Raw genomic sequence first — 15,520 nt, forward strand, 5'->3', positions numbered from 1 at the left:
AGCTAGGAAAAAACCCTCTAAGCTCCATGATTTCCTGACGGATACTGGCAATAATTGCCCCAGCCAAGCGGCCTCTCCCTACGCTCGATTTGTTCCGTTTTCCCAGCGTCACCGTCAGCAAGCAGTTGTGGCCGCATCCATAGAAATTAGAAAGCTGCATCCAGCTGACGGGAGGTTAGCGAGGAGCTCCCTAGATCAAATCTGCGTAACCCACCAATGGAGAGGGGAATATAGCAACCGGAAATTTGGAAAACGGGAAGCATGGGTATTTCCGTATTTGTTTTCCTCCTCGCTCGATCCCGTTCTGTCTTTCTTCTCTCGTAATCTCTCTACTTCCAATCTCTCTCTCATTCTTCAATTTCTTATAGCAATCCGTCCATCCTTTGCCTCCCACGAGCACCGGTTTCTCTTCTCCCGGCACCATCACCTGGCTGTCGCTCTCCTTCTGTGATTGGGATTCGGCCACGAGGCGCTCTGGCTCTCCCGGCGACGCGGCCCCATCCACGCGGCCCCTTCATCGATGCTAGGCGGGAGCAAACCATCGGTGCCGCACAGATCTGGTCGTGGAGATATGCTCCCAGCGCCACTGTTGTTCTTGTGTTTTCTCCTCTGCCTAATGTTTTTGTGAGGCCCGTGTTACTCGTCGGCTACGCATCAGGGCCTTGGGGCATCTTGGCACGATGGGGGTTCGTTTGCTTCTTTTTTAATTGAAACAAACCGAACCGTTTTTTTCTTTACTTTGCGGTGTTTTAACTTACGGGTGGCAGTGGTGGGTAATTTATACCAGCTTTTAGGGGAGTTTTGAATTGAACGAACGACCCAGGGAGAAACTCTTTTGCTTTTATTATTAGGTATAGATAAAAGAAAGCTACATGATGATCATCCCAAATACAAGAACTAAGGACATGGCATGTTTGGATACTTGCGATAAACCTCAGCCTCCACAACCTAAAATTTTTGAGTTGTTTTCTCATGTGCAATAGAAGCTCCGATGAACCTCGCAGACAAGTCCGCATCGACTCCTTAACGGACGCCGTCGCCGCGGTCGAGGGGTGTGGCACCCAGGTGTAGGAGGTGCTGGCCAAGCTAAAGGGCACATTGGGGAGATTCCACAAGAACATGCTTCCCGAGGTAGATGTTCCACAAACCCTTGAGAAACTCGTAGTGATTTTCTATGCCAAGGAAGATCCCCTAGCAAACTTCAGCCATGAGTAGACAGAGATCGGGGCGATTTCCAGAAAGCCACCAAGTCCTACCCGACGGATGTCGGTAGAAAGGATATGGACCTCAAGCACTTCGCAAGGAATGGGAAGAAGTATGCCAAACAATTGAGTGGTGTTCTCAAGGAACGCACAACCACCCTGGACGAGGCAGCTGCTAAAGCTGCAAGCAGCGAAGCCACTGCCAAGGCCGCAAATAGTACAGCCATCGAGACAACTACTTAGCTTATCTTTTAGATTTCCATTTACAGGTGGTGTACTGAACCTGACACATTTTGGCTTTGGTGAAATTTGACATCATCCTTTGCTTCACTTGAATATTTGTGCGCTTGTGTGCTCCCAATGGGAGTAGCCCTCGAGTGTATGAATCGACTCATAGAGGATGTTGATACGTCTCCAACGTATCTATAATTTCTTATGTTTCATGCTAGTTTTATGACAACACCTACATGTTTTGTTCACACTTAATATCGTTTTGATGCGTTTTCCGGAACTAACCTATTGACGAGATGCCGAAGGGCCAGTTGCTGTTTTCTGTTGTTTTTGGTTCCAGAAAGGCTGTTCGGGCAATATTCTCGGAATTCGACGAAACGAAGACCCAACATCTTATTTTTCCCGGAACCTTCCAGAAAGTCAGAGTGGGACCAGAGGGGAGCCCTGGGGGCCCCACACGTGGTGGCGGCGCGGCCCAAGGGGGGCGCGCCCCCCTAGTGTGAGGAGGCCCCGTGGCCCCTCCGACTCCGCCTCTTCGCCTATAAGATGCCTCCTGACCTAAAACATCGACACGGATTGACGAAACACCAGAAAACCTTCCAGAGCCGCCGCCATCGCGAAACTCCAATTCGGGGGACAGGAGTCTCTGTTCCGGCACGCCGCCGGGACGGGGAAGTGCCCCCGGAAGGCATCTCCATCGACACCACCGCCATCTTCATCAGCGCTGCTATCTCCCATGAGGAGGGAGTAGTTCTCCCTCGAGGCTAAGGGTTGTACCGGTAGCTATGTGATTAATCTCTCTCCTATGTACTTCAATACAATGATCTCATGAGCTGCCTTACATGATTGAGATTCATATGAGCTTTGTATCACTATTCATCTATGTGTTACTCTGGTGATGTTATTAAAGTACTCTATTCCTCCTTCATGATGTAATGGTGACAGTGTGTGCATCATGTAGTACTTGGCGTAGGTTATGATTGTAATCTCTTGTAGATTATGGAGTTAACTATTATTATGATAGTATTGATGTGATCTATTCCTCCTTTAATAGTCTGTCGGTGACGGTGTGCATACTATGTTAGTACTTGGTATAATTGCAATGATCTATTATGCACTCTAAGGTTATTTAAATATGAACATCGAATGTTGTGGAGCTTGTTAACTCCGGCATTGAGGTGCTCTTGTAGCCCTACACAATGAATGGTGTTCATCATCCAACAAGAGAGTGTAGAGTGGTTTTATTATGTGATCAATGTTGAGAGTGTCCACTAGTGAAAGTATGATCCCTAGGCCTCACTACAAGAAAAGTTCTGATAGACAACATCTCAAAATCGTCCGCTAAGGGGTATTTTTCGTCGCCTATGGGCCTAACCCGACGATATGGGTTCTGTTGTCGAAACTGCGTCAGGCAAAGTCCTACGACGATTTTTTCGGTCCGTCGCGCTTGGGCGCCCTTCCGCCACGGAAAATCGGACCGTTGCCCAAGTGTTTCCGGGAGCCCGTTGACTGCTGACGTCATGCAACCGACACGTGGCGACGTCGTTAATCGGCGCTAACGGCGTTAACCTACGAAACCCCATGGTAGATGGTAGGCCCACACGAGGCTCGCCACTTCTTAATCGGGCCGGCCCATTAAGTTTGCGGGCGGGGCCGACTTAATTTGACCTAGTCAACTATATAGTCGGGCTGGTCCATTAGTTACGTGGGCCGGGCCTAACCTCTAAGGTTGACTGGTCAAAACTTTAATGGGCCGGCCCACTAAGCATGTGGGCCGGGCCGAATGCACTCGTTTGACCGGTCAACAGGCAAAAGGGCCGGCCCACAAGACATGTGGGACCCACTTTTCTGTTATCGGGCCGGTCCATTTACCTAGTGGGGTCCACCTTAAAACAACTGGGCCGGCCCAATTAGCATGTGGGTCCCACTTTCCTGCTATCGGGCCGGCCCATTTAGTACGTGGGGTCCACAATAGATCAAATGGGCTGGCCCAACAAGAAAGTGGGCCGGGCCAAAAACACAGGTGGGTCCCACTTTCCTGTTAAAGGGCCGGCCCATTTAGTATGTGGGGTCCACCATATAGCAAGTGGGCCGGCCCAACAAGATAGTGGGCCGGGCCAAAAACACAGGTGGGTCCCACTTTCCTGTTAAAGGGCCGGCCCATTTAGTATGTGGGGTCCACCATATAGCAAGTGGGCCGGCCCAACAAGATAGTGGGCCGGGCCAAAAGCACAGGTGGGTCCCACTTTCCTATTAAAGGGCCGGCCCATTTAGTATGTGGGGTCCACCATATAGCAAGTGGGTCGGGCCAACAAGATAGTGGGCCGGGTCAAAAACACAGGTGGGTCCCACTTTCATCTTAAAGGGCCGGCCCATTTAGTATGTGGGGTCCACCATATAGCAAGTGGGCCGGCCCAACAAGATAGTGGGCCGGGCCAAAAGCACAGGAGGGTCCCACTTTCCTGTTAAAGGGGCGGCCCATTTAGTATGTGGGGTCCACCATATAGCAAGTGGGCCGGCCCAACAAGATAGTGGGCCGGGCCAAAAGCACAGGTGGGTCCCACTTTCCTGTTAAAGGGCCGGCCCATTTAGTATGTGGGGTCCACCATATAGCAAGTGGGCCGGGCCAAAAACACAGGTGGGTCCCACTTTCCACTTAAAGGGTCGGCCCATTTAGTATGTGGAGTCCACCACAAAAGCAATTGGGCTGGCCCAGCTAGTTAGTGGGCCGGCCTAGTAGTGGGTGGGGTCCACCTTAAAGCAAATGGGCCGGCCCAATTAGAGTGTGGGGTCCACCGTAAATCAAGTGGGCTGGCCCAATAAGTAAGTGGGCCAGCCCGTTTAGTTGATGTTTATATGCCGGCATAATAGGCGCTTTAGGATTTTGCGGGCCGGCACATATGTGATTTCGCTTAATTGGGCCGTTTAAGGGATGGGAATTCGGGATTTAGATACTGAGAATATTTACGCAGCATTGATTTCTGTCGGATAGCCTCACTTACCACAAGCACCAAAGAAAAAATGCGCGAAAGAACTATAAAAACTAACTAAATATTACATCAGCTGCAAGGCTTTGAAAAAATATTACAGAACCCAGAGAAATTGAATGGTAATTAAACCTAGCAATACAATGAAGCGATCCGGCAATCTTTTAAGTTGTCCATGCAGCACCTATATCTAAAACAAAGACATTACAAGTTAAGACAGCAACAATGGAAAGGCAAAGACACTACAATGTTGTTTGCCAAAGAATTTGGAACTCATCATTTCGTCGTTATAAGAAGATCATTGTAATGCACACAATAAGCAAACAAAGAGTGCATGCCGCATACCAACAGCCAATATAACAGAGCATGTTAGAATGAAACAGCAGACTTACTACTGTCGAGTCCCATGCAAACCAACATGTTCAGGGAGTACAAAATTGGCATGAACAACATAGTAGCAGGCTATAAATTTTGTAACAACGTCTGAGCAAGATAAAGTTATGATGGCTAGATCTACAGAAAGCAGGAATGTAAACCAAAAATAGAAGTTACGATGGCAAAAGCTAAAGAGGAGGGAATGTGAACCAACATGTGCCAAGTGCAATTACTTCAAATTGGCCGTGAACTAAATAATACTCCTGAACTTATAGTGAAGGGGATGCAAATCAAGATGTTTTGGGATATAAACTTGTAATGAGCAACACATAGAGGACAGTTAATGATGGAGCTTAGGATGGACCAGATACAGAATATAGTGGGATCACCTGTGAACTTGTATAAGAGGGAATGCAAACCAATATGTTCAGCTTTCCATATGTGAGCGTCATGCCAAGTCAGAGAAACAAGTCAATAATGCAGCCTTTGAAGAACAAGATGGCACGCAAAATTATTATCTAGTAGTATGACAAGTTTATTTGTACTACAGGCTAGATAGTAGAGTGATAGCATGCCAAACTAAGTCCTTACTTTGTTAGCTTACAATGAACTAGATACAAAACAATGGCATCACCTGTAGTACAGGGAATGCAAGCCAACATGTTCATGGAGTAAAAAATTGGCACAAACAACATAGTAGCATGCCATAATTTTTGTAACAACGACTGAGCAAGATAAAGTTATGATGGCTAGATCTACAGAGCAGGGAATGTAAACCAAATATATAAGTTACGATGCCAAAAGCTATAGAGCAGGGAATGCGAACCAACATGTGCAATTACTTAAAATTGGCCATGAACTAAATAATAGCAGGATGTTACTATAATACCTATAATTTTTGTAACAACGACTGAGCAAGATAGAAGTTATGATGGCTACATCTACAGAGTAGGGAATGCAAACCAAAATGTTCAACCGCTTAAAGTTAGCAATGAACTAGAAAATAGCAAGGTGTTACGGTCATAGCTAGGAATGAACTAAAAGAGCTTCAGACAAACAAGCATCTGAACCCAGAACATGGCGCTAAAACAAGGGACTTACATTAGGAGAAGCACTCTGTGGGACTCACAACAGATCTTCCTGGGGTTGATAGATCCAGTGATGAAGTACGCTACATGTGCTACTTGGGGTTGGAGAGACGGCCATTACACTTCATGGTTACTCATCTCATCTGCGAAAACGTAACGGCGCGTCGTTAGCACAAACAGGTTCCCCCAAGATTAAACAAGAACTTGCAGGCAATCAATAGAAAAGCGACAGTAGAAGAGTTTAGATCATGCAAGGCGCCGGTGAAGCAGATCTGGTTCATGCACAGCGGTGTCGGTGAGCAAGATCCGATGCGGTGGAAGACGGATCCGGCGAAGCGGCTCAGCTGAAGCGACTGCGGTAGACTGTTGGATGAGCATATGGTTTCGAGGTACGGCGGGGATGATCCGGTCTGGTTGATGATGGCGTCGATGAAGCGGCTCCGGCAGGCAGCCGGATGACGAGGATCGCGAGGGCTCGGGTAGGCCAGGGAAGTCCGGCGGGGATGTTCCGGTGCGGTGGTCGTGGAGGTGGGAGAGAGGGACTTGGGAAGTTCCGGTGGGTGGTCTGAGGGAAATGAATTTTTTCTGGGAGGGTTTCCGGGCTAGGGAGGTGGTGATCCAAAAAATGACGGGCATACCCCCCCACCAACTGACCTTGCTGTCATCATCTCCACAGGGGTAGAATGGGAATTTGGAAGCATGTGAAATTTTTATATTTTGTGGGTGGGAAGTTTTGCCGCTATGAGATTTTGAATTTGGCTAAGGTCCAACTATAATGATAAAAAAATGTGAGACCGTACTAGTACCTCTATTTAAGGCCGAGTGCAAAATCAAATCATCATCACATTAAATATCGGTTACTACCATGATCATCATCTATCTCTGAAATTGGCTCATCCGCTAGATCTTGCAAATTATAATGATAAAAAATTGTGAGACCGTACTTGTGTTGACTGCCAAAACCCACCGGCGGGCAGCGACGGTCAACACAGGTAGAGCCGGGAAGAGCCTAGAGCTGCGGCTGGCTGAGACCCCTCCGAGCGACGGCCCGCAATGCTCTTCTGGTCACACGTCCGATGCGAAGTGCAAGGGCGTGCCACCTGACCTATACCTGGTCAGGAAGGTGATGGGGATGCCTCGCTTAGTTTCCTGCATGGCATACACGTAAACATTAAATACGAGCCTCGATCGGCTCTCAGGTTATCCTGTGAATCGGCTCAAAGAGCCGATCCACCCATGATTCGTACGGGGTGCACGAATATATGGTGATCCTGCTTGATCAAGATAAAGCTAATGAGATCTACGACGATTTAGGGTTTTCACCGCATAATCGGATCATCCTACTCCAGGTTGGGCCTCGCGGCCACGCACGGTGATCGTAAGCCGATCCTAAACAAGGCCTAAAAACCAACATGAAGTTGATCCTCGGAACATCCTGTTTAGGACTTGCGAACGACACCCTACGTGCCGCTGGATCCTCCCCCCCTTTGTAAGGCCTAACTATTGCAGATATTAAACTAATCCTTGTAGAACAAGGAGCAATCGTAACGGATCAGATCTACTAAACAATGATCAAGCGGGGCGCCGCCCCCACACCTGAGATAGGTGTGAGGGCGGCTAGATATGCAAGGGTTGCACTACGTAAGCATGTTTATACGAAGAACTATGCTAACCCTAACACATCTATGATAACTACGTTGCTCGCCATCAAAGACGCTTCAGTACGAGCAACGCATGAACAACGTGGAGCTTGTGCTGCCTAGATCGCAAGATGCGATCTAGGCAGCATGTCGCTTACCTGATAGAAACCCTCGAGACGAAGGAGTTGGTGATGCGCCGAGATTGGTTTGTTTGGGTTGAACGTGAGTTGTTGTTTATTCCATAAACCCTAGATACATATTTATAGTCCAGCGGACTTTCTAATTCGGACGTGCACCTAACCGTGCATGAGTAAAACTCTAACTTTTAATCTAAGATGCGATCTACTATATTACAGATACATGGGCAATTCAGCCCAACTTCGTGTATAAGGCCAATTCTTGTTCTTCCTTCCATGTATAACTTCAAGTCCATCTCAATCGTGGCCCACCTCTAACTCGGTCAAATTCTGGTGATAACACATGCCCCCCTGGTTTTGGAATTGGTAATTCCAAAATCACTCTGTTTTCCTTCGTCGGGTCATGTCGTGCGTAACCGTTGCAAGATCCTTCATCATGATGCCTTGCCTTCTCAACTTCTCCGCGTGACTGGCAGCTTTTTTTTTCTTTAGGCACCACTTCCTCGAAACCGCCGTGGCATTGAATTTCCACTATATCCCCTTTTATTTAACCGCTACGAACAGTTCTCCTCTGCATCTCCTTCGCATTAGCACTCCAAAAGCCCTCCTGCGCCACCATGTCTTCTTCCTCCTCTGCTCCATCGGATCCTTCCAGCCAGTCCTCCACATCCCGTGAGCCGACGCCGGAGTACAACCCGGCGGTGGTCCACACGGCCAACATCCGCCGCGCCATTGAGGCCGGGGAGGAGTCAGACCATGACTTCTCCATCTGGTCCGAGGACGACCAGTCCTCGACGGACGGGGAAAGCGACCTCCACTTCCTTGCCAACGGGGAATCGGAGGAGGAGAGCGATGACGATCGCTTCTCCTGGGATGACTTCACCTCCTCCGAGGGGGTAGAGGAGGAGGAAGAGGAGGAGGAGGACGATGACGACAGCTCCTCCGATGAGCCGCCGGCCAAGCGGTTCTGCCCTTGGCCGGGCAACCTTAGCGACTTCGACAGCGACGAGGACGACGCTGACGAAGAAGATGAAGACAACGAGGGCCCGGTCGGCGGCCATTGGAGCGACGACGAGCCCGCCGGGAGCAGCGCCGACAGCGGCGACGACGGCGACGACGAGGGCAGTGATGGCCCATAGATAGGATCTCTAGAATAGGGCCAGCAGTAGTATATGGGGCAATGTATCCCCTAGTATTTCCTTTTGAGAACAATTAGCTCTTTATGTAAGAAATCTCGCCTATCAATGAAGAACTTTTCCCCAATTTGATTTTGCCGATTTCTTCTGAGTTTAAATGAGCCGATTCCCTCTTCTACTGACTTTGCCGATTCGCCCCCTTTGCCAATGCGTAATGAGCCGATAGCACCGCATCGGTCCTTTGAAATTTACCCTTCCCTTCTTCAACTGATGATTTTCTAAATCTGGTGGAAAATGCAGGATCTTCAGGAAAACCTTTGAACTTTTCCAACCAAACCCAATAATCCTCTTCAGTACTCATCATTTATGAAGAAGGTTGCAATGAAGGATCAGCCGATGGTATCCCAATCGGCTCTTTAAACAGAGCAAAACAGAGTATCCACCAAGCCTGCTGCCCCCCGAGCCTTTCTCGAGCCTGCTGCCCCCCGAGCCTTACTCGAGGCGAGAATGTCAGAGAGAATGCGCCACAGCCGATCCCCTTTCTTCCTCAGAGAGCCGATAACCTTCCGTTTCAGCTGAACTAGCCCCAAAGATTGGAAATCCTCGACAAAAAGGTTCAGGAACCCGGATCGGCTCGAAGCAGCTGAAGAAATTTCCATTGTTTTATTCCCTCAAAGCAACAGAAGGCACCACCGCTGGCCTAGATTTGGTGGAGACTCGATAAGCATCGCATAATTCCACTAGAGTCGATGGCTGCGCATCGGCTGCTTCTCAAAATTTTTTTTTTTACTGGCCGATTTTCTCCTATCGGCCCCCAGTATCTTATTGCACACATGTACCCCTGCATCTGTTCCCATGTTTAGGTGCCCCCCGAGCCGAATCTGTCAAAGAATGGCAGATATCGGCTCTGTAATTCGCACGTCGGCTCCTGATAGGGTCAAGGGCGAACACAAGCAGAACATGTGGTGAGGATAATTTTGGCCGATTGCTGGAATCGGCCTCCATAATGATTGGAGCGCTGACTAAAGGTTCTGTAATGTCCCTTCATAGACCTTTGGGGCCGATCACAAGGATCAGCCTCGCCAAGTTGCGCATCGCTTTGCTTCAACTACATGGTCAGGCCAGTGGATAAAACCAGCTTAACCCTTCCCTTTGTCACATCGATACGCTCGCAGTCATCCAAGTTGATGCCTGAGAGGGGTTCTTGGCCTGCTGCTTCCCATGCGTTCATGCCAGCCGTTGAAATTTCAGCTGAGTCGTCGGCCTGGACGACCTCTACCTCATCTCCATCCCACTGTATTATGCATTGGTGCATCGTGGAGGGAATGCAGCAGTTGGCGTGGATCCAATCTCTTCCTAGCAGAACAGCATAAGAGCTCGTGCTATCGACGATGAAGAACATTGTAGGGATAGTTTTCCTTCCTACGGTCAGATCCACGTTCAGAACTCCTTGTGCCTCAGACGCTTGGCCGTTGAAATCGCTCAATGTCACGTTGGTCTTGATTAGATCTGAGTTAGAGCGTCCCAGCCGACGTAGCATAGAGTACGGCATGATGTTAACTGCCACTCCGGTGTCCACCAGCATCTTATTTACCGGCCTCCCATCGATATAACCTCGCAAGTACAGGGCCTTCAGATGCCTGTAGCTCTTTTCTCGTGGCTTCTCAAAGATAACCGGCCGTGGGCCGCAGTCAAGTTGTGCCACGGATATCTCATCTAACCCTGGAGCACTGAACTCCGAAGGGAGGATGAACACCATGTTCGTGCCAGCCGATGTTTCATCATCGGCTTTCCTTTGTTTGGGGCGCCACTCCATTTTCCGTGGACGACCCTCTTCGTCCAGGGTTCGCTGAACTTTTGCAGCCAGATCAGGCCGTGCCTTCCTTAGCGTATGCAGGTATAACCTTTCGGCTTCCTCTAGGCCGCGCAACCGCTGAACCCTGCGTTTTTGTGAACGGCTGAGTCCGTCAGGGCACCACCTTGGACGGTGGTACCTGTCTTCTTCTTCTTCTAGTCCCTCGTCTTCGGAATCCTCAAGATCTGCCCAACGAGGTGACTCAGCGCGTTTGCTTTGTGGCGGGAGAGGCCCTAAGCGCTTGAACACAGACACGTTGGCTGCCTCCTTCTTCTTCTGGTTGCATTCTGGGCAGTTGCCGATTGTGGGCAATCGGCTCATTCCTGAATCCCAGCAGTGTCTGAAGAAAGGGCAGTCCTAGTGTCTGGCGTTGTCATCTTGCTCCCTTGACCTGTCCGTGGCACGGCGCTCGTGCTCCTCCTCATCGCGATCATGCCGACGATGTCTTCTGGCTTCTCTAGCCAGACGATCTCCTTCATCATCATAGTTGGACCGTCGGCGTTGGTCATACTGACTCACATATTTGTTGAGGAGGTGATCAGAGAGAGGTCGTTGATATCTTATGTTCTTCACTTCTCCCTCTGTGACGTAGCGCTTGCCATCATGATGGAGCCGATCGCGTGGAGCGGCCTCCTCTGTGTCCTTGCTATGAGAGCAGCTGCCCTCATCTCCATCTTTGCCAGAGTGGTTCCCAGGTCCTACCATGTTGATGCTGAACGAGGGACCTGGCTGGCAACCCTCAGGGTAGATGACTTCTACCATGTTAACGGCGGGGAAGGGCTGGGTGTCGACCTTCATGGCGTACTGGTTGAAAATTAGACGCCCCTTCTCTATCGCCGCTTGGATGTGCTGACGCCACACCCTGCAGTCGTTGGTAGCATGGGAGAGCGAATTGTGCCATTTGCAGTATGGCTTTCCGTTCAGCTCTTGCGCCGTGGGGAACTTGAGACCTTCAGGAATCGTCAACTGTTTCTCCTTGAGCAGGAGGTCGAAGATTTGTTCAGTCTTGGTCACGTCAAAATCAAATCCCCTGGGCGGCCCTGGTGGCTTTACCCATTTGCAAGACACGGGGGTTCCTCCCCGAGTCCACTCAGCCACTGCTACTTCTTGGTCTCCCGCAGGAACTTCGTCTTCCTCTGCATCGACCAGGACTACTGCACGCTTGAACTTGTCTTGGTACAGGTCCGGGTGGCGCTGTTCATATGCTGATAGTTTCTGAACCATGTGCGCGCCGAGGGATAATCTGCTTGGGAGGCCATGTCCTTGAGCTGTGTTGCAAGGCCAGCTACTGCCAACTCGACTGCTTCCTTTTCAGTTATACGAACCGAATAACATCGGTTCCTAAGATTCCTGAAGCACTGGATGTACTCTGTCACCGTTTCTCCGCGCTTCTGACGTAATTGTGCTAGATCGGCAATGCTAGACTCGGAAGCTTCTGAATGGTATTGCATATGGAACTGTTCTTCCAATTGCTTCCAAGACCGGATGGAGTTTGCTGGCAAAGAGGTGTACCATCCAAAAGCCGATCCCGTGAGGGCCTGTGAAAAGAGCCTCACGCGTAGCTGATCCGACACTGAAGCCGGTCCTAGTTGCGCCAAATATCGGCCGACGTGCTCGATGGAGCTGGAGCCATCTGATCCACTGAATTTGGAGAAGTCAGGGAGCCGATATTTAGGTGGCAGCGGGATCATCTCGTACTCGTCGGGGTACGGCTTGGAATAGCCGATTGCCCTTCTTTTCGGCACCATGCCGAACTGGTCTCTCAGTATGGTACTGATCTGATCCGCTGTGATGGCTGCAGGAGTTGCACTCTGAAGATTCGCCGGGGTGGCGTACTTAGCCAGCCATGTTTGCTTTTCAAGCTCTGTCGCTGACGTTCCTCCTGTTTGCGCCGGAGTCCCTGACGTTGTGGCCTGTTTTGAGAGTGGCCAGTTGCCACAATCTGGCACATACGTGCACACGTATCCTTGAGGGATCTCCTTAGGCGCCTCAGCCAAGAACTGGTAGTCACTAGGGTCACCACCGATCTTGTAGACGACGAATGCCGGTGTAGCCGGCACTTCAGCTGGTGCTGCCAACGCATATGGCAGCGGTGGACGGGACTGAAGTGGCAGCTCTCCTTGATGCGTCCCGAGAGCTGGTCCTAACGGCGAGTACTGGTGGCTCATGATCTCCTGGATCACGCGCAGAGCGACACGCTCCAACACGTTGACCAGGTTTTCAGAGTGGCGGTGTAGCGAGTGAGCCACCAAGTAGTTGATCTCCTGCCGCAGGCCCCTGGTACGTTCCTCCGACGGGGCAGAGAGGTCTATCCCATCGAGTGCACCTTGCGGTGAGAACCCCTTCCATCTGATGCCATGGGAACGGGTTCTCTGAAAAGAGCCGATGAGGTCGGCTTCGAGGGTGACCTTGATCTCGTCGTATCTCTTCTTGAGCTCGTCAGGCAGCTCCTCGTAGGTGACTGGCGTGCCGTCCGCCATCTCAGATGTAGATGGCGATGTGGTTGATGTAGACGATTGTCCCACCGGGCGTGCCAGAATGTGTTGACTGCCAAAACCCACCGGCGGGCAGCGATGGTCAACACAGGTAGAGCCGGGAAGAGCCTAGAGCTGCGGCTGGCTGAGACCCCTCCGAGCGACGGCCCGCAATGCTCTTCTGGTCACACGTCCGATGCGAAGTGCAAGGGCGTGCCACCTGACCTATACCTGGTCAGGAAGGTGATGGGGATGCCTCGCTTAGTTTCCTGCATGGCATACACGTAAACATTAAATACGAGCCTCGATCGGCTCTCAGGTTATCCTGTGAATCGGCTCAAAGAGCCGATCCACCCATGATTCGTACGGGGTGCACGAATATATGGTGATCCTGCTTGATCAAGATAAAGCTAATGAGATCTACGACGATTTAGGGTTTTCACCGCATAATCGGATCATCCTACTCCAGGTTGGGCCTCGCGGCCACGCACGGTGATCGTAAGCCAATCCTAAACAAGGCCTAAAAACCAACATGAAGTTGATCCTCGGAACATCCTGTTTAGGACTTGCGAACGACACCCTACGTGCCGCTGGATCCTCCCCCCCTTTGTAAGGCCTAACTATTGCAGATATTAAACTAATCCTTGTAGAACAAGGAGCAATCGTAACGGATCAGATCTACTAAACAATGATCAAGCGGGGCGCCGCCCCCACACCTGAGATAGGTGTGAGGGCGGCTAGATATGCAAGGGTTGCACTACGTAAGCATGTTTATACGAAGAACTATGCTAACCCTAACACATCTATGATAACTACGTTGCTCGCCATCAAAGACGCTTCAGTACGAGCAACGCATGAACAACGTGGAGCTTGTGCTGCCTAGATCGCAAGATGCGATCTAGGCAGCATGTCGCTTACCTGATAGAAACCCTCGAGACGAAGGAGTTGGCGATGCGCCGAGATTGGTTTGTTTGGGTTGAACGTGAGTTGTTGTTTATTCCATAAACCCTAGATACATATTTATAGTCCAGCGGACTTTCTAATTCAGACGTGCACCTAACCGTGCACGAGTAAAACTCTAACTTTTAATCTAAGATGCGATCTACTATATTACAGATACATGGGCAATTCAGCCCAACTTCGTGTATAAGGCCAATTCTTGTTCTTCCTTCCATGTATAACTTCAAGTCCATCTCAATCGTGGCCCACCTCTAACTCGGTCAAATTCTGGTGATAACAACTTGTATTTCAGTTCAAGGCCGAGTGCAACATCAAAACATCATCACGTTGAAAATTTGTTACCATGATCATGATCTATCTTTGAAATTGGTGCATCCGTTGCAAAGTATAATGCTAAAATTTTGAGTGACCGTACTAGTACTTCTGTTCAAGCCCGAGTGCAACATCAAATCATCATCATGTTGAAAATTTATTACCATGATCATGATTTATGTCTGAATTTGGCGCATCTGCTAAATGTTGCAAAGTATAATGATTAAAAAAATTGTGAGACCGTACTAGTACTTATGTTCAAGGTCGAGTGCAACATCAAATCATCATCACGTTGACAATTTTTTCTGTTACCATGATCATTATCTATCTATAAGAGCATCTCCACCGGCACAGCATCCTCTATTTGGGGGCGCTGCTCCCACACCGGCGGCCCCAAAACGGCAGCCCCGATAGATTTTAAAATTTAAATTGACATCTAAAAACCCAAATTCATACGAAATTTATACCAAAGTAGCTCGAATTTAAACATAACTAAACATACACTTAATCCTGGTCTACTGGCCGTCGGTAGGGGCGCTCGACGGCCCTGCCTCGTCGTTGTTCTTCGCCATTGCCGCCTGCTTCCGTGCCCGCTTCTCCTCCGTTGCTTCGCACATCTGGCGGTGGAGCATGGCGGCCGGTGACGCAGGGGCTTGCCGGCGGCACTGTCCCCGCGCTTCCAGCCTTTCCCGAGAAGCTTCGATCTCTGCGCGCCTCGCCTGCTGGCGAGCGAACGCGTCGTAGTGGCGATAAGCGTTGAGCTCTGCGAGCTTCTGTCGCTCCGCCTCCATGAGGCGGCGTCCCGCCTCCTCCGTGGCCACTCGCTCGCCCGACTGCGCTTCCTCCTCCGCCACCTCTGCTTCCGCTTCTGCTATTTAGACATCGTGCCACGCCTCGAACCGTGGGCCCTCGTCCTCATCGGAGCTGTGCTCGTCGTCGGCCTGCGGCTGCGGCTGCGGCTGCGGTGGTGCTGGAGGCAGCGCGCGGTCGTTGAGGCCAACCATCGAGTAGGTGGTCTTCAGACGGCGGGCATCTTGATGTGGAGAGTAGAGAATGGAGCGGCGGTGGTGGACGGCGTACGTCCTATCTAGCGGTAGCAACTGCCCACATTTAAGGCGACTGG

The sequence above is a fragment of the Lolium perenne genome, chromosome 1, assembly GCF_019359855.2.
Source record: "Lolium perenne isolate Kyuss_39 chromosome 1, Kyuss_2.0, whole genome shotgun sequence".
In the NCBI taxonomy this organism is placed as follows: domain Eukaryota; kingdom Viridiplantae; phylum Streptophyta; class Magnoliopsida; order Poales; family Poaceae; genus Lolium; species Lolium perenne.